The 19094-nt window shown below is 43.0% G+C and overlaps 1 long non-coding RNA gene across 1 annotated transcript; it reads right to left on the bottom strand.

Moving 5' to 3' along the window:
* Positions 1-764: 764 nt before the first annotated feature.
* Positions 765-18894, bottom strand: LOC129670772 (uncharacterized). The gene is made up of 4 exons (XR_008719252.1): positions 18715-18894; positions 18035-18115; positions 8745-9135; positions 765-4029 (listed from the first exon to the last, which is right to left on the bottom strand). It is a non-coding gene; the product is annotated as an uncharacterized LOC129670772 (long non-coding RNA).
* Positions 18895-19094: the final 200 nt, after the last annotated feature.

Genomic DNA, 19094 nt, shown 5'->3' with positions numbered 1-19094 from the left:
CTGACCCCTGGTGTCATTTAATAGACCTCTCTGCTTGACAGCGTAATCTTTTTCTCCCATCAGTCTCTGGAACTGCACCATAGCCTCATCATTTCATCTTTCTATCCAAGCTATAGTCACTGTATCCTTTTAAATAGTCACGTAAATGTAAAAGGGATCAAGCTGATATGAGTAAGGATGGTGCTGCTGGTCTTCCATTGTTCACGGCTTTATGCAGTGTCCTCTCCTCTTCAACAGACTGCATAATCAACACAGCACTCTAGACATCAGGTGACTCTCAAAATCAGGATAGAAAAGAAACTGCAGCCTCCATCTTGCCAACCTAAGCTACTGTCCTGGCAGGAATTAAGGTACTGGAGCATGAGATCACATAAGCCATTCTGTAGGGAAAACTTTTTTTTCTTTTTTTAGGGGTGGGGTGGGGGAAGGAAAGGGTCTCATTGTGTAGTTCTGGCTGGCCTGTAACTCACTAAGTAGACCAGGCTAGCTTCAAACTCACAGATTTGTGTAACTGACTTTTAACTGAGTCGCCATGACTAGATTCATGGAAGTCACTCTGGAGAAAACCATCAGGGAAGAATGGGAACCTCTGGGCTCCACCTTGAAAGTGGAATCCAAGCAAATCCCTTTCATGTAAGCAATGTCACAAGATGCCATGATATAAACACAGAACTGTGTGTCCCCTGTATTCCTCCCCCCCCAAAACAGGAAAGAATTGTAAGCACTTTCATTGCTTTAATTTGGATCGATTTAAGATAATTTATTATGCAGTCATAAATGAATTTGGTAGAAGAAGACTAGAGGCCAGGTGACCAGGTAGACATCATAAATAGTCAGGCAAGTGTTGGCAAGGGCCTGGATACTGTGAGGCAAAGATGGATAGCAATGAACGATCCTGGAGATATTTAGGAACAGAAATCTGCATGAAGTTGAAAGGATGTGGGTGTTTTCGGCACATGCAATTATTCTCAGCTTTCTAGCTTTGTTGGCTGGGTGTCAAAAGTTAAAATAGAAAAGGCAGGAGGATGATGTGCAGAATTATGAGTTTAAACCTGAGGCACACTGAGGTTTCTAGCAGATGTACTGCCAAAGGCCATCACCGCCAGCACCAGTGCCTACTTCAAAGGCCCCTTGTCACTCAGCTGCTTGGACTGCCCCGCCATATCTGATGCAGCTAACTCTTTCTTACATGCACATTTCCTGCTTCCTAGGATCAAGACTTTCTGGTTGCTCTGGAGACCTCACATTTCCTCATTATTGCAGTCTGCTTAGCCGGTGCTAAGGCTCTTAGGACTCCACTTCAACCTGCTTCTTTTCATGCTCCCAACATGCTGAAGCAAGGCCCCAGAGTCTAAGATTTATCTCCCAATGTTAGATAGAATGGGGCTTTATTACAAATGTTTATAGCAATGTATTCACATTTCTAATTGCAGTCTCTGTGTTCTACTAATATTATTCTCATTTTCTGTGATTGATGTAACTCTGTATGTATGAAAATAAACGCAGACGCACCAACACATACATATCAGAAACTTGGGACACTATGGGGTGAGGGGCTCTCAAGAGCACATGGCTGAGGACCGTGAGTTAGTCATCAGAACTGTTTGCTAACATTGCTGTTGCTCCTCTGGACACATCATAGAATTCAGTTTCCATACCCCTTCACTCTTAAACTAAAGTGTGGCCATCTTTCCCCTTGCTTTCAGCCATGAAATAAATGTGAAGAGACAGAACATGTGCAATACCAGGCAATACGAGAAGCTAGCACCCTTTACGGAGTTTTCTTTCCCTTCGTTTTGATGCTGGGGCCCTAAGAGACTAAGCAGAGCTTGCTGCTGCTGCACTGTGGAAGCCGAGAACACGGGAGAGGAATGAGTGTTTGCCGAATGAAGTCAGTGGTCTTACGAAAAGCCAACCGTTGCCGAGTTTCTACTGTTGGATACAGCTACAATAACAGTCTAGCTAATTAAGAGGCCATGCCCTTAAGTTCTGAGGCCTCTGGTACCAAGTAAGTAATATCTGAGAACAAGTGATTTTAGATACCGAGTTAAACAAGCATCCCTGATGCGCATGTCATCCTGGGTTATAAATTCCAGTTCTAGGAGAAGTAGCTGAAGATGTCTGCCTCTTCTTTTCATTTTTAAAATGGAAGATCAATACTTGGCTGAGAACTGTCCTTTCATTTTCAGTTTTAAAACTTAAACCAAGTTTAGAGTGTACTTTAAATCTCTCCTGAGCATCCTCTGGACCACCAATGCACTAAAAAATGTTCAGGATACTATGTGAATGTTCAAGGTGGTAGAATAAAAGTATGAAAAGTTGACGGGAAATTAACTTTATTATATTTCTTCTATCATCTTTATATGTTAACTAAATATTACCATGTTATGATAGGTCACTATTTCACATTAATCTACATAACTTGTATAGTATTGGCCTAGAAAAAAAAGCAGAATTCTATTAATTCACGTTAAAACACGTTTTTAAAGAGTTTTTCTACAGTATTACATAATTATATATATCTGTGCACGTGTGTGTCTGCATGCATGTGTGTGTGTGTGCATGCAGAAAGAGGAAAAGAAAGAGAAGTTAGACTATATAGTTTAGGTTGGCCTCAAACTCACAGGCCTGTACCGACTGCTGAGGGACAGGATTGCAATCATGAGTCACCATGCCTAGCACATATCTAAAATAAAAGCCTTGTGAAAACTTCGCAAACATTTCAACACTGTACCTATTGACCTATTGTTACACGAGGGAATTACAAACGAGGGCAAACATGATAAACAATAGAACAATAGGACACCGTGGTGTCTTCCTTATGTCTATATCATTCTCATTAGCTGAATTTTTCTGGAAAAACGAAAGACCCCTTAGAAAGAAGAATATATGAGCTATGCCTTGTTGGCTCAGAAGTCCTGTTTCCGTTTGCTTTTCTGTTGCTCTGATAACACACTGAGACCAAAAGCAACGTGAGCAAGTTTACTTGGCCTACTTCTGCATGTTACCATCCATTGTAGAATGGAGCCATGGCAGGAGCTCAAGGCTTGAAGCAGAAGCCACAGAGGGTGCTGCTTACTGGCTTGCTCTCCATGGCTTTCCCACCATGATTCAAACCAGAACCATCTCCCCAGGGATGCCAGGGCCCCCAGTGGACTGGGGACTCCAACAACAATCACTAATCAAGAAAATTCTCTACAGACATGCTCACAAGCCAGTCAGATAGAGGCAACTTTTCCACTGAGATTCCTTCTTCCACGGTGGCTCTTGTTGATGAAAACTAACCAGTATGCTGCGATCACAAACTAACGATACTTACACAATACATACTCAAAGTTCCTGGGCTGGTGTTGACATGGTCAACTTCCCAACACGAGAAATTGGATCAGGTGACCTATGCACAAAGGTGCCTGGTTAGGGCAATCTTACCATATGTGTGTCTTAATACCTAAGCTCTTTCTCATTACACAACAAAATGTTGCATTAAATTACATATGACATAAAAGTTATTATCAGGTAGCATGGTGAAACCACTGGTTCTAATCTAAACAATGAGCACACTTACTTATGTGTCCTTCTACACCTGGCTTTTGGTACAATAGGAGATTCTTGATCTACAGGTTAAGCAAGTCACTTGTTCAACAAGAATAAATGGGTGAATGGGTGTCTACCTAATAGTGGTGGCAGACAAGTGAGGACATGGTCATGGTACAGCTTCCCATGGCTTTGAGAAGAGCAAGCTGGGAGCTACAAGCACATTTGGTGGCCTGTCACCCCGTACAGGTGTTTTAAGGAAGCTTCTGGGAGGAGGTGCTGTTCCACAGTGGCCATAGCTCCACCGATAGACAAGCAACCACCTTTCCCACGAGGTGTGGCAGCGTGATGAAGCTGGCGATAGGATGGGTCATGGAACACAGATGTTGCTGCTGCAGTAATGGGCGGATGTGGTGTTGGCAATGCTCTGACCACCCTGGAGCGATGCGGTCACCATCTTCTACAGCAGCAGTTCTCCTTCTGTGGGTCAGGACCCTGTTGGGGGTCACATTTCAGATATTTAGATTGTGGTTCATAACAGTAGCAGAATTACAGCTATGAAGTAGCAACATAATGATTTTATGGTTGGGGTCACCACAGCAGGAAAGTTGAGAACCACTGCCTTGAGGTGAAGGTTGCTATCCTTCTAGCTGCCTTTCCTAAGCTTGTTTTCTTTGCTTGGAACATTCTAACCTTTTTTTCTTGAATGCCACTCCTCTTTCCCCACTTCTTCACAGGACTAGCAACTGTATTTTCTAAAATACAGTATTTTGACCATGAGATTGAGACCAGCGTAAGTGAAGGACAATAATGACTGAGGTCATATTACTCAGATGATGTAAAAATTCAGCTAGACAGGAGGAATACATTCAATAAACTCATTTTGTATCACACTGACTTTAATAATAATAATAAATTATAAGCTTGAAAACGTCAAGGGATTTTAACTGTTCTCACCATTGAAAATGTGAGGAGAGAAGCTGGAGAGACGGCTCAGTAGTTGGAGCACTGGCTGGTCATTTAGGGGACCCAGGTCCACTTCTCAGCACCCACATGGCAGCTAACAACTATCTGTAACTCCAGTTCTAGGGTACTTGACGTGCTCACACAGAGACTCATTTAAAACTGTGAAGTCATCCACAAGGTGTCATGGTTTAGCACTCAGTAATGCACATGCATTTCAAAATGTCTCTTCTTATGCCTTATAGACACACTATTTGGTCAACTAAAACAGTTTTTTGTGTAACTTCTGTAATTTCCATCTTCAAATGTGCCATTTCCATTAATAATGTTCTCACTGGTGTTTGAGAGCTCAGAGTGATCTTTGATTTTTGTTTTTGTTTAATTCGATTTCACTGAAATTTTGGAGCAATTATTAATCAGTGATATTCCCACATCTGAACTTAAATGATTTGAAAGTTTGTTGAAAATCATGAATTCTTGGCAACAAAAATCTCCTTCCTTGAAGAAATAGTTACTGAATATACTACCATATTCCACATTGTTCTGGTATCAGAGACGTAAGTGGAAAACCTGTTGAAAATTTTGTAACTTATCTTCTAAAAAGACAGAAACAAGGCAGAACCCAAAACACACTAAAACAAAAGGCTCAGAGACAGTAAGTCAAATATGTAAGGCGCTGAAGCAAATACCAACTGAGCCAGATGACAAGCATCTCAAGATGGTGGCAGGGATTCTCCACAGCGATGCGTACAAGCCACTTCACTTCCGGGCCATGTGCTGTAAGATAATATTCTTCAAAAGTGTCAGTCCTGGAAACAGACTGAGAAACTGCCTGATCACAGGTGACTAGCAGAGGAAGCATTACGACTAAGCTATGCAATGTGGCATTGTCCCCACTAGTGTGGAACTGAAAAGGGACATTGCAGGAAGAGATGATGAATTCCAAAATAAAGCCCGAGGCTTGGCTCCCACCCGGTGCTCTAATGCTTGGGTGGGAAGGGCGGCTTTTGCCAGGGATACAGCAGCCCGTTCTTAGCTACAGAAGGGAAACTTGGCCTTGACCTGAGCAAGCCCCCACCTCCTCTTTCTCTGAGTTGTTGACCTAGCAGTGGGAGTGCCAGAAACAAGTAGGGATTGGGGATGTGTGCGCTACAGCAGACAGTATAAACCATTCATTCACCTGGGGTGGGAGGACAGATTTCAGGAATTTACCATGAGGCCAGCAAGGGCATGTTTCTTCTCCTGCTCCATGCAAGCCCATGGGCTAAAACATCAGGCAGGCGGAGAGCTGAATAAGGAGGGCCGTGCTTTAACCACAATAAATCCATTTTTACAAACAGTTTGCATTTCATCTGAGTCAACAGTCATGCCAGAACGTTCATAGTAGTGATTACAGGACTCTTAGTGTGTGTCCAGTGCCATGATGGGAACTGCACTCCCATTTAATCTGCATCACCTACAACAGGGATTGCATGCCAGTACTATCACCGTTGTATAGGTTAAGAAACTGAAGCTCATGCTGTCTTTGCACAAACACGTGCATCTGATATGAGAAACCCTTGAGAGGTGACCTCATCATCCTCAGTGAGCATACAGTCTGGGCAAAGACATAGGGAACGGTGGTTACAACTTGGGCCCACTGTGCGGCTTACGGGCATGCTTGGCAGCCCTAGATAGGCAAGGGGTTATTTTTGTTTACACTTCTCCCCAAATTAACATTTGTAAGCCTATTGGTAGAGTCGATGATTCAAAACGTGGTGTGTGTGACTACATCAGTCATTTGCACTCTGGTTTAAATGGCTCTTACAGCATGGCAAGGTAACCCTGTGACTCGGGAAAGGCCCAAAGAGACCATTACGACTCAGTATCCACGCTGACTTCCAAAGAGTCCCTCTTCAAAGATATTTGGAGAACAAGTTCTTCAGCTTTGACCGTATGGCTTTGGATGCTAGGCCCATCGTGAGCAGCTTAAGCAAACAGCGTGTTCTTGTGCCAGGGTTTCTGAAATGCTCACAGCAGAAGCAGCTGGAAGGTCTGAGCTGCTCCAAATCAGGCTACTTGAAGGTTTTCATTTTGTTTTGTCTTTTGAATTCTTTGAGAGTTTCAAGCATTATAAGTCCTATCCTGTTTATTTGTGGTTTTTAAGAGTCTCTACTAGAAAAAAAAAATCCAGAAAGTGGTTCTGAGATGATGCTGCTTTTGGGAAAGAAAAAAATGCCTACCAACTTCTGCTCTAGGGAGTCAACAGGAATGCATATATTGTGTTGGCCTACTGAGTGCCAGGCTTGGCCAGGCACTTTGTATGATCTCCTTGTGTTTTCACCTCAGCCCAGTGAAGTGGCTTTTGGGAATTTGAGCAAATTACCCAAAAGTTCTCTCTTGAGGGAGATACTGGCTGCAATTCAAAACCATCTCCCAAGGAGTAACAACCTCAATTACTTAGCAAAGAAAAACTGCTTCCATCAGCTCCTCACTCATTCTCTCTCCCTCCCCACCTCGTGTGTCTGTATTTGTGTGTCTGGGGGTCTTTCTGTGTCTGTATGGGTATCTGTATGTGTGTGTGTGTGTGTGTGTGTCTGTGTGTGTTTCTACATTTGTGTGTGTGCATTTCTGTGCACTTCTGTGTGTTTGTATCAAATGACCCAACTTTTCAACACAATAACATGCTTCAAGTTTATTTTTTTTTCTTCGCTAAACTAGGAAACAGAACTTTATTATCAGTAAGCATTCTCTTAGGCATATTGTGGGTTACCCATTTTTCCTACACTTCGTGGGCCATCTTCTCAAATAGGTACAACAGCCAGGCCTGCTGCCTGGCCATGCAGAATTGCAGGTGAGGCTCACGAGGCCTCATTCTTTCAAGATACAGCTTACCCTCCAAACAGCAGAGGTGTTAAGAAACATATCGACTTGTCAGGGGTCACACTGTCCGCATGACTGATGAATGGCCCAAGCCTAGCTTTCCAGCCTTCTCCAGCTGTCACTGCTTACACTAGCTGCTCCGTGTGTGCTTCGCAGCTGGAGCTCATGGCAGGAAAGCATCTTCAGATGGACAAGGAAAGCGTCAGTGCTCTAGCTTGGCCACTGCAACCAGGCACCACACAGATGAGAGAATTTATACTTTCTCTTTGGGAAAGGAAAGGAAGACCATGGTGCTCTAAAGATAGTAAAATATATTCTAGAGACCAAAGACAACCCTAGAAAGTTTTCAGTTCAAAGCTGCCTGGAGGGGATTCACTCCAGTTTACTTACTGGCTATGGGGCTCTGAGGACAACTGGGTTCTTGACCAGTTTTTGTCAAACCCTAAGGCACTGTGCAGGGTGCCAAGAGTGTCCATTCTCTACAGTGGGGAAATCATGTCCATTAACATAACAAGCTTAACTAGGTAGACAGATGAGTGTTAGAAGTTGGTCTGATGCATGTTACTGCCCTCAAGATCTGGCTACACCCATCCTTGTTTCGTAAACCTGCCTAAAACATAGCTGATTGGCTGATTAAACGGCCTATACCTGGGCAGGGCAGAATGGGGTAGGCATGGCGAAGGTTCCTGGGATTTTAGATTCAAAAGAGAATCATGGGAGACAGATAGACAGGAAGCGAGGAAGAAGAAGGAAGTCACCATGGGTTAGCCTGGAGAAAGGACTCCAATGATGGCATGAAAAGGCCCAGATGCAGAATAAAAGCAAGTATTTATAAGATTATGGATGGAAGATAGGATGGTTAAAGAGGATGACATTGGATGGGGGCTGGCAGATGGATGGTGAGGTAATCCGGACAGCATAGGAATATCTGCTGGCCCACGGTAAATAAGGCAATTATAAAATCTAACAGGTGTCTGTGTATTATTATTTGTGCTAGTGGGTTAGATTATACTGCCATGATAATCATAGAGCAAATAATAAACATATAGCCCAACAGCCATTTTTTAATTTACTACAACGATGACGTGACCGTGCAACCTAGGCTGCTGCTTCCATATTGATATGCCCTCTCGTGCAAGAGCTCTGATACCATGTAACACTGGCTGGAACTGCTTGCTGCCTTCAGGATTTACTTCAGCCCTAAATGCTGAAGTTCTCAGGAAGTCAATTCAGAAAGAACATTGAAATCAGATTGAAAAGAAAAGCTGTCAGCCCCTCAACCCTTCTTTGGGGGATAAATAAGCTAAAGTCCCGTTGTATTTTTAAAACCTTTTGGGAAGCAAACAAAAAATAGAATAGCCAGGAGGACCAGAATGGAGTTTTACCTGATGATATTTCAGTATAATGGAAGAAGCCAAAGTAATTTCTTCATACACCGAAAATCAAGAGTTCACCAACAAAACCTCAAAGCTCTAAAATTTGTCGCCATCATGTTGTGTTTAGTTTGATCATCCTTTTGAGCTCTTCTGCTTCCATTCCAGTTTTTTAATGAGAAAGCCTTTTCCTTACAGTCATGCTCCCAGGTCTCTGGTCACCCATCATGCTCATCTTTCTTAGCAAACCCAAGACATTGAGGGAAGCTGCTAGCTCATTTTGTGTCCAGCCTGGGGCCCACCCCTTTCCTCGGGGCACCCAGGCACCAAAGCGTACAGGTGCTGGAATTCAGCTTAGCCAGGAGGGTGAGTCAGCAGGATCCCAATTCAGCTGTGATGGGCACTGGGGGAGACACAAGAACAGGCACAGAACAGAGACAGAGTGAGCCTTCTGCTGGTCTCAAGATTGAGATTTTCAGGATTTGGACATATCTGGACCTCACTCTAGCTCCAGGCTTGTTCTCCCACTATTCACATACCCCACAATTTTGTTTAAGCAGTGGGATAGTTCTCATTAGGGAGTATCCCAAAGACTCAGGCCAATGGCTCAAGATTCCAACATTTTAGTATCAGTTGTGCCAGCCCTTTAAAGGTGGCCTACCTCAGAAGAGGCAGTGACCAGAGTGAGAAAACCATGGTAGATACAGTACACGAGCAGGGAGTCCCTTCTCAGCAGTGTTCTACACTCAACGTGCTTCTCATCCCCCCTCTAACCCAGGCAAGAGAAGAGCAGACAAGAAGAGAAAGAGTTTTGAACACGGTGTACGGTGCTGGCCATACTCATCAGTGTAAACAAACAAACAAAACATTTTCTTCAGGAAACTGTTGGTATAATGTTCTTAGGGAATGTATACAATTTACCCTTGTTCTTTCAAATGCTGATTTCTCTATCCCACTATCTGGTTTCAATCTTGACTTTGCTTTGTGTTATTTATTCTAAGCATAATCTGTCTCAAGTTTGTGTAAACATGTCACAATTTTTTCTCTGTATTGTCAATAAAACAACCAGCCAATGCTGAACAATGGAGAGAACAGGATAGGACATCCTGGTCCAGAAAGGAAGAGAAAGAAGAGAGTGGAGGAGTGGAGAGGAGAGATCGGAAGGATAGGACTTGGAACCACCAGGAGAGATGAAATGGACCCAAGATATGACTGAAAGCAAGAATAATGTGGAAAATCTGAATGGGAGGAAACTACATGGGCTTGGAGGTTTAGGATGGAGTAATTATTACCCAGCATTGTGCTCTAAGTTAATGAAGCAAATCCTAGTCTCTGTGTGGTGATTTGGGTATACAGCTGGTTTAGGAATAACCGCTGTTTAACTAAAAGATAAATCAATAATAAATATTAATAATCGACAACAGGAGACACAAAACTGGTCCACAGGAGGACCAGCTAAAGCCACGGAACTCTGAAGCTCTACCTTCTGTTATAAGGAAGAGCACTGGAGCTCTCTGTGGGTGTGTTGAAGATGACAGCTTAATGCGTGGGGAAAATCTGTGCTGATGTAGGAACATTTGCTGCCTTGCTCTGCACGTGCCAAGAGACAAGGTCAAGGTCACTCCAGAGCCCTAAGCATAACCTCAAAGGGGAAGGATGGACAAGCCATCCTCTGACAATGGGAACCTTTCATGAAATCTGAAGCAATTTTCCATGAGGAAACTTTTTCGGCTCTGCCTGGCTCTAGAGGAGATGAAGCCTGGCAAGGGCCCCCAAATCTCAAATGTTGTGAAGAACTTCACAGAGCCACAGGCCTGACCTTAAGCAATTTCCTTGTTTATTTCTTTAGTTTTATGATGTCACTGGAACATTGCTAAGACTGGCCATTTTATAAAGCCTCAGTTAGAACCCTTTCTGTGACCTTGAACACAACCTCTTATCCAATAAACAGCTTGCTAACCACTTGTTTAGCACTCTCTGTTGGACAGTTGACACTTAAGTGCCTGGGCATGGGTAGCAAGCCACGAGGATTTGGGTCCTGACCATAATACTTCACTGTTAGGGAAAAAGTTGGACCTCAATTTCCTCATTTGAAAATCAGGTACTACAATAGTAATGATCTCAAAGGGGGGTTATATGCAAATGAGCACTATTATCTTAAGAAATTTGAAACGCTGCAACTTTTCTGCCTTCTCTAGGAAACATGGAAACAGCTCTTGCTGAGAACAAGTGGTCACAAAAATGTTATGGCTAAAATTAAATATTAACTTAATCATCTTTGACATTCTCCAGTAAACAACTTAGCAGCATAAAAAAAAAAAAAAAAAAAAAAAAACAAGAACAGAACATCAGTAGCTTGAGAAAGCAGGTCATCTATCTGTGCGCAGGCTTTTCCAGTGTTCAGTCTCTCAGGCCACATCACCACCCCCAGCACCGCTCACTACTTTCAGCTGAGTTTTAGGGTGTCTCGACTTAAAAGCAGGCCACGTCTCTGCATCGTCCTTGCCACCATTAGCTGTGGCACGCTGGACAGCGTATTCTGCATGATGTTGGTAAGGAGCACCTACAGGATGATTATTTTCCTCTCCACTTTTCTAGTCATTATAGATCAGAAATAGCTAAAACAAAACAAAAAGACCGAGTGACATGAAAAGGAAATTTGCATGTCTCGGGGCACGTGCTTCTTCAAGGATAGAGAAGTGAGGAGTCTGCGGCGCTGACAGAACCTGATAATTCTCAGCAAAGACATTTCCAGGAGCACCAAATGGCCAAGTTCACCATTTGTTTCTTTCCCCGAGGCTTCTCCGTTGTGCCTGCCTAACAACAAAATAAACACGTGCATGAAAAGACAGGAGTGTCCTTCAGAGGGGAAGGGCCTAGGTCTAATGTTAGTAAGCAAAACAAAACAGACAAAACCCTTGAGTTTGAACACCTCCACGTTGAGCCCTAGTCATGCGACCTGGAATAAGAGACTTGGCCTCTCTAGACCAGAGTGCTAGTGAAAAGGTCTGTAGGAGTATCCTACAAGCGACTGTGAGACTAAATCAGAGGTGTAACGCGGGTGAATACTTGAAACGTTGGAGTACTTGCCATCATGAAACTTTAACCCAGCTTACTCAGCGCAAGCCCTACTGCAACTTCAACACTCCGAACTGAGCTTAGACCAGCTTATGGGTGGGTTCCAACCACTGTATCATGGTGGGTAGAAAATGAGCATGTTCGCAGCCAGTCCTGTTATACAGAGCACCATGCAGGATTACAGGCAGCAGCGACTGCAGGGCATGAGCAGGAAGTAGCAAATGCAGCATGATAGAGGTGAATGTTTAAGAGAGCAGAGTTCTCCTGTAGAATAATGCTACCTTCTCAGGAAGAGAGGCAACAGTTTAACTACACTGAGATGCCTTAAAGAAATTGACCTCTAAGGGTCAGTGACTTAACTTCTTAAATTTTCACTTGAGTTGTTCTCTATGGTCAGTCTACAAGCCAGTTGAAACTGGTTTTCTAAGAGCAAATAAAATTTCCTGTGGCAGCATGGAAAAATTAATTACTCATAATAACTGTTCAGGACATTGTGTATACACCAAATGAAATGACGTGTCTTCTTAGTGCAATGTCAAAGTCCTGTTATAATAATCTGCTATCTGGAACACTTGTCTCTATATTATCCACTCAGCTAACATCTAAATAGCTTGAGCTAGGCAATAAATAAACAACAGACTAAAATCTAAAATAAGGCAATGAATTGGTGTTATATTTAAATGTACCAACATCCCATGTAGTGGGTAAAATATAAAAGGAATGTACTTGTTCATTTTTAATGTACAAACAAGTCCAAAGCTATTTCCAATGAACATTGAATACGTATATAAAACTCCACACACGCCTTGTTTAGTCAGTCTTGTACAAAAAGGTGCAATACTAATTCTACACACAGAAGAGGAGATTGCCAATATGAGAAACCTTATCTACGACCCATCTTCCTAGCCTGTTTCTAAGGTTGATGTGAGGCTGTACTTGACACATCTCTGATCCCCTGGAGTTCAGCATGCCCAGGGTGAGCCACATTTCCACCACAGCTCCAGGCATGCCGATTCTGAGGAGGACAGAGGCTTTGGTGAGCAGAGCCAAGATGACACAGTATGTTCCCCGCTTCTGATGAAGAACAAAGCCTGTGCTGGATGGAAGGCTAGCACCAAACACAGCAAGCAAGGAGGAAGAACACAGCAGCTGCAGAAAGCAGGCCTGGCATAGTCACACTCTTCCAGAATGTATCGAAACATTACCCGGGCATTTTACTCAATAACCTTGTGATAACAGAAATTTATAACCATAGTGACAACATCTAAAAATTCATATATGGAAATACATTTAATTTTTTTATAGCAAGGACAAATTGCAAACAATTTAAACTTCTAACACCAGGGGAGTAATAAATAAATCATGTTACTTCTTGGAAGGGAATGATTTATTATCTACAAAATTATGCTTCAGGAAAGTACTAATGAGAAAAATAACTGATTTCATTAAGTGATATGAAAGAAATAAAAGCATATATTATACAAAATCAATTTTGTAACAGTGACTATAAATATGGATATGATAGAAAATATGATTATCCCCCTTATCCACCTGAAAGGACAGGTCCCAAGGCAAATTCTTGATCTGATGAATGTTATGAAGATCACTGTAACCAGCTAGTCATTAAATGATGTCTATATCCCTTTTCTTAGATCCCAAAGAACTAAAACTAAAAAGATTAATTTTGCCAAGCATAGTGACCCATACCTTTAAATCTTAGCACTTGGGAGGCAGAAGAAAGGTGGCTCCCTGTGTGTTCAAGACAAGCCTGATGTAGAGAGAGAATTACAGGGCAGCTGGGGCTACATAGTAAGACCCTATTTTAAAAGAAAAGAAAAGAAAACCAAAGGAAAAAGAGCAATTTTTATAGAGGTCAATTTTTTTTAGATGTCAATTTTTATGGATTCATCAGTGCTATCTTCTCAGATCCCAGAGAAAGTTAAAGTTGATAAGACATTTGCAAAAGGATGGCCACAAACGAATAGTTCCAGTGTAGTACTGACATCATCACCTCGTTAAAATTAACTTTATGCCATAGGAACAATGTTAGCTATTGTGCAGCTTTAATGAAAAATAAACATTTAAATCTGGAACATTGGTAAGGAACACAAATAAAAAGGAAAGCAGGCTTAAGGAAATGCCCAGAGCTTCCCCAGCTCTTGCCAGAAAGATCTTTCACCTATGTGTACAAATCCCAAGTTCACACAGATCTCTGGAGCAATAAAAAAAAAAAAGTACTGTACAGCATTGCTGTAAATGTTGTGGACTGTGCAAGCGTGGAAGGCCACCTGTTCTTTGTGTAAAGGACACAGTGGGGCTGGGATCTGAAACCAAGAAGAGGAAGAATTAAATAAGGACACTGACCCAGACAGGGGCTGAGTCAGCTGGGGCGGCCTCAGACAGCACAGCCCTTGTATTGCTTAAGCTCCAGGGTTCACTTGCCCAAACCCAGAGGCCACAGCCAAGGAGGTGGAGACCAGAGAAAGACTGTTCCAGGGTTAAATGAGGATTAACCTTGGCCTTCCAAGTCACCAAGTCATCCAAACAGAAAACTGTAAAAGACCCAGAGTGTTTCTATTTCTGCCCTACTGACAGGCTCAGCCAAATACTCCAGACTTTTAAGACAGAAAGGGCTGGGTGCTGATCAAGCAGAGATATTCATTCACTTACCAATCCATGTGAGCCTCTTGCCATTACTGGCTAATTGCCTGATCCACAAAGTGGTGTTAATATCTACCTGGCAGAGGTTTAGGGGAGTAAAAGAAGCAGCCACTGTAAAACGCCTGTCACCCAGCAGGTGTTTAATACAGCCAGAGCCCTCTGCTTCTCCCCGTTTAGCTCCTTCTCTAGGTTCTGCTCTGCTTATTCACTGCCTTAAAACACTGAGAAAGAAGAGGAGGGGGATGAAGAGGATTATTTTAGGGAGCTCAGATATCATAAAACCTTCCCAATAAAATGAAGGGTTATTGAGCTCTAGAGGTTTGCTGTTTACGTCTAGATGCCAGTTAATGGTTCTTCCCTCCCCTCCTCTCCCCTCCCCTCTCTTTCCCCTCCTTTTTCCTCTCCTCTCCCCTCCCCTTCCCTCCTCTCTGTTCCTCTCTCCTTTCTCTTCTCCTCTTCTTCAACCTTATGTGTGTGTGAGTGTATGTGCGCGTGTGTGTGTGTGTGCACGTGCATGCTTTTTACAAAAATTATGCTGCTACCAGATTGTTTAACTGCAACCTTCTCTATGTGTGTTTCACATTAACTTTTGGGGTTTGTTACTTTATCTATTAAAAGAATTAATGAAATACAAACTTAAAGAGATAAAAATCCCCAGGCATATTTCAGAAGATAAGAAATGAGGCCTGTCTTTAGAACTTGATCTTAATTGCCTGAAGAGATGGCTTGATTTCATGCAGCTAATCCATATGAAATAAGTAGGTAAGAGGAGACTGACCAGAAGTATGTACTTGCAGAGGGGTCCTGTAACAAAAGATCTACACTGCAAATCTATTCATCTAACACACACTGGTTGTGAAAACTGTGGCCAGGGCTGGGCTCTAACCATGTGCCAAAACCAGATGAGGGTCACGGGTTTCCCTCAAGCCACTATTACACATAGTCCTGAGGCAAGAGCTACAAAGCTCACAGCTACTCACTAGCTGCATTCTTGTTTCCCATTTAGTGTCACCATTTGGGGCCCACGTGATATTTTACAACACACAGAAGTTTCCCGAATGTAATGCTTCTGGGGTAACGATGAGCTTGGAGAATGATGGGTTAGTCACATTTGCAAGCTGTAGGGGCTATGGACAGTGAGGCAACCCACAAATTAGAGGCTGGTCCAGGGAAAGCTGCTTGGAGGAAGGCTTTCTCACCCGGTTTGAAAGTGCCCTCTGTCACTACAGAATGTGGTTCTCTCTTGCCTGTTCCTAATCAAAGGTTTATGAATTTGAATTTCACAGCTGCTCTGTCCCAATGGGAGATGGCTAAGCAAAAAAAAAAAAAAGAGAGAGAGAGAGAGAGAGAGAGAGAGAGAGTTCTCTATAGAATCTGCCAGTTTCACAAGGCAGACTTTGTCACAATGGTCAGAAATAGAACTTGTCACCACAGCAGTCAGGTAATGACAATTGCCAACCCTTTAACAAATAGACCGTTGGGGCTTACATGCCCAGTTCACTTGGAATGAGAGGCTTGCTTGTTATTGCTCTGTTTGAGGAACATGTATTAGCTTCTCTTTTTAAAAAACTGTTTCAAGTGGAATGTTTCACTAGAAGAAAAAAACTGCTATGATTTGTTAAAGTGAAAAGTAGACGAAACAATGTTCATAGTCCCTGAAATTATTTCTGTGTCTCATGTGTGTGTCTCGTGTGTGTGTGTGTGTGTGTGTGTGTGTGTGTGTGTGTGTGTGTGACAGAGAACAACTTTTAGGGGTCAGCTCTCCGTCTACTGTGGATTCCAGAGACTGAACTTGGGACACCAGGCTTGTAGGCTCCTGTGGTGAGTGCTTTAACCTGCTGAGCTGTCTTGCTTTGGTCCCCCAAAATTACTGATAGAAAAATAAGTGAAAAAAATCCTTAAACTACTACTCATGACCAAGTGGCTGACGATGTAGGTCAGTGGTAGAGTAGGCCAATAAGCATTATAGACCTTTGGTTTAGTCGTCAATACCAAAATAAATACATGAATGAATTAGCTAACTGAAATAAAGACACCCACGGGCGCAATCACTTTGTGCGTGCGGAAACACTACTGACATTCTACACACGCTTTTGTGCTTCTGCGCATGCACACGCGGACACTACGGACTGGAATCGGGTCACAGCCCCAGTCTAGCACTCCAGGCCACCTCATTCCAGTGTCTTTTCCATCATCACTTCTGATGGCAGTGGCCACTGTATTATGATGCATTTAACCAGCCGGGGCGTGGCTTGAGAGCTTGGGGTTTAGGTGACTTCCCCTGTCCAGGTTGTCTTGGAAGTTCTACTCCCAGCTGTGTGTGAGGCTCAGCCTCTGCTGTTGGCTCGCAGCTTGTCAGTTCCCAGAGGTAGACTTCAGGGAGCTAATTAAGCCCTGGAGTCAAACACTGTCCAAGTCACCTGATGCCATTCAGAAGAGAAAAGATACAGCCTAAGTTAGAACCTAACTTTCTTCTGACCAGAGAGGCAAAGTATGAAATCTAAGAGTCCGTTTCCATTCATTTAGTGAGTGTTTGTGCAGTCACTGGCCACGTGCCAGGGTCGCTCCGAGTCATTCAAGTCTCTAGCCCTGTGCAGCTTGCACCACGCCAGATTAGCAACCTCAAAAAGGTGAGGAAAAGAGCAGCCTTGAGTTTTCTTGTTGCAATAAATAGGGTAAAATTGTACACTGCAGGCACATATATATTTGAAACCACCAAAAAAATGCCTGAGTCTTTTTGAGTATCAAGTCAAATGATTTTTACCAAGTAAAAATCACATACTCTCAGTAGAACAAGCAATGTCTGAGAGGCAGCAGTATCCAGAAAAGACATACTCTAGCTTTAGAGATGGAATACAAAGGAATCCCTTAGTATATTAATTTTAACTTATAGAGAAACTGTTTCCTAGAGTTTTGAAGTAATGTGCCTTCAAAAAACGGGTGTACTAGATGGCATTGATTTGGACATGACACATTTCCCAATATAAAAGTATTAGAGAGTATCCAATCAATCAGGCTACACACAGATCAAATGGGAAGCTACTGAATACCTACTGAATATCTACTGAAGCTACTGAGATCGGAATATCTACTGGCATAAGGATGACCAGGTCAGTTAGGAGATAGTTATATGAGGAGGCACATACTGACTCAGGAAGATACCTTGATCTATGGTTAAGTAAAAATAAAAAATAAAAACCAACAAGGGTAAAGAGGATTATCTATAGAAGTTAAAAAAAATAAAGAATAACATTCTCTTTTTATCTTTCTCTCCCCTCCCCTTCTCTCTGTACAGAAGTATGTACACACATGCCCTGATGTTTGAACAGACTTGTATGAACATGGAAATTGGTGTGGAAGATTGCTTGTCTAGCAATATTATTTTGGACATAGAAAATGGGATAGAGATATGGATGTTACATACACAATAGGTCTTTCATTATGTCCAAGCCCACTAGTGACTCATTCATTAGTGACTGGCTCACTAATTTTATAAAGTAGAAACATTTTAAAAAGTCCTAAGGTGGGTCAGGATTAAAAACATGTCACCGAAAGCAACTTACCATGCTGTCCATTGGTATTCATCTCCAGAGCGCTTACTGTTTACAAGGATGAGAACACTAGACTCACAAAGAGCCAACAATCTGAGAAGAAAACCCTAGTCACATAAAAGTGTTACAATTGGGAGGGAGGGCAGTATTGGGAGGGGAAGAGGGAGGGGGCTACAGCTGGGATACGAACTGAGTAAATTGTAATAATAAAATATTTAATTGTTTTAAGTGTTACAATTATCATGCCAAGGATAAAGCTGCTATAGGCACATACTGGAGAATGAGCATTAAGTCTCAAGAGCCAGCACTATGTAGCCAGTGATCTACATCTCCAGATCTTGGTCCAGACAGGGGCTCACTATGTAGCCCAGGCTGGCCTTAGATTCAGGGTGCTCATATCTCAGCATTCTGAGTGGTAGGACCAAAAAGGCTTACTCTACCACATTCATGTATCCTTTTCTAATCAGTGCTGCTGTGAGTACCACAGCACTTGTGCTCAGGTCTGCCACTTATTTGTCACCTGTCGGCACCTGTCGGCACCTGTCGGCACCTGTGACGCAGCCTCTCAGGCAGCCTCTCGGGCCTCCGACTCTGAGATGGGGAAAGAAAATTGCCAACTACGAAGGAATTAACATTGCATCAGCTGCCGTGAAAAGACCTTTCCCCACCACCCCGCCCACATATCCATGCACCTTTCACTCTCCTCTGACACTGGGAATTTGGAGCCGTTCCTTCACGACTTTTTCTTTGAAGTAGAGCCCTCCAGGCCATGGTCATTAGCAGACCTCTGAGACCCAAATGAGCCCCAGAGCCCGCTAGGGTTCTTGGATGTGTCCAGGCCCTTTTAGTCAAAAGTCCAGCTGCAAAGTCAGGCCACTTCTACTCACAGGGCAGTTGCAAACCATCTGTCTCTGTTCAAGAGAGTGCTATTGGGAAACATCACAACAGAAGTCAGGATCCAAATAGTCCGAGCCCAACTGTCTCCTGGTGTCGAGGCTCAGTGCCAGAGGCAATTCTCCAGAGGTGGCATGCCAGGCCGGCCTTCTGAATGCCAGTGAGGCCTGTACAGGGG

This window comes from Psammomys obesus, unplaced genomic scaffold (genome assembly GCF_907164565.1).
Source record: "Psammomys obesus unplaced genomic scaffold, mPsaObe1.curated_primary_1811, whole genome shotgun sequence".
Taxonomy (NCBI): domain Eukaryota; kingdom Metazoa; phylum Chordata; class Mammalia; order Rodentia; family Muridae; genus Psammomys; species Psammomys obesus.
The sequence above is the reverse complement of the archived record's forward strand: the minus strand, read 5'-3'. Positions and strand labels throughout refer to the sequence as shown.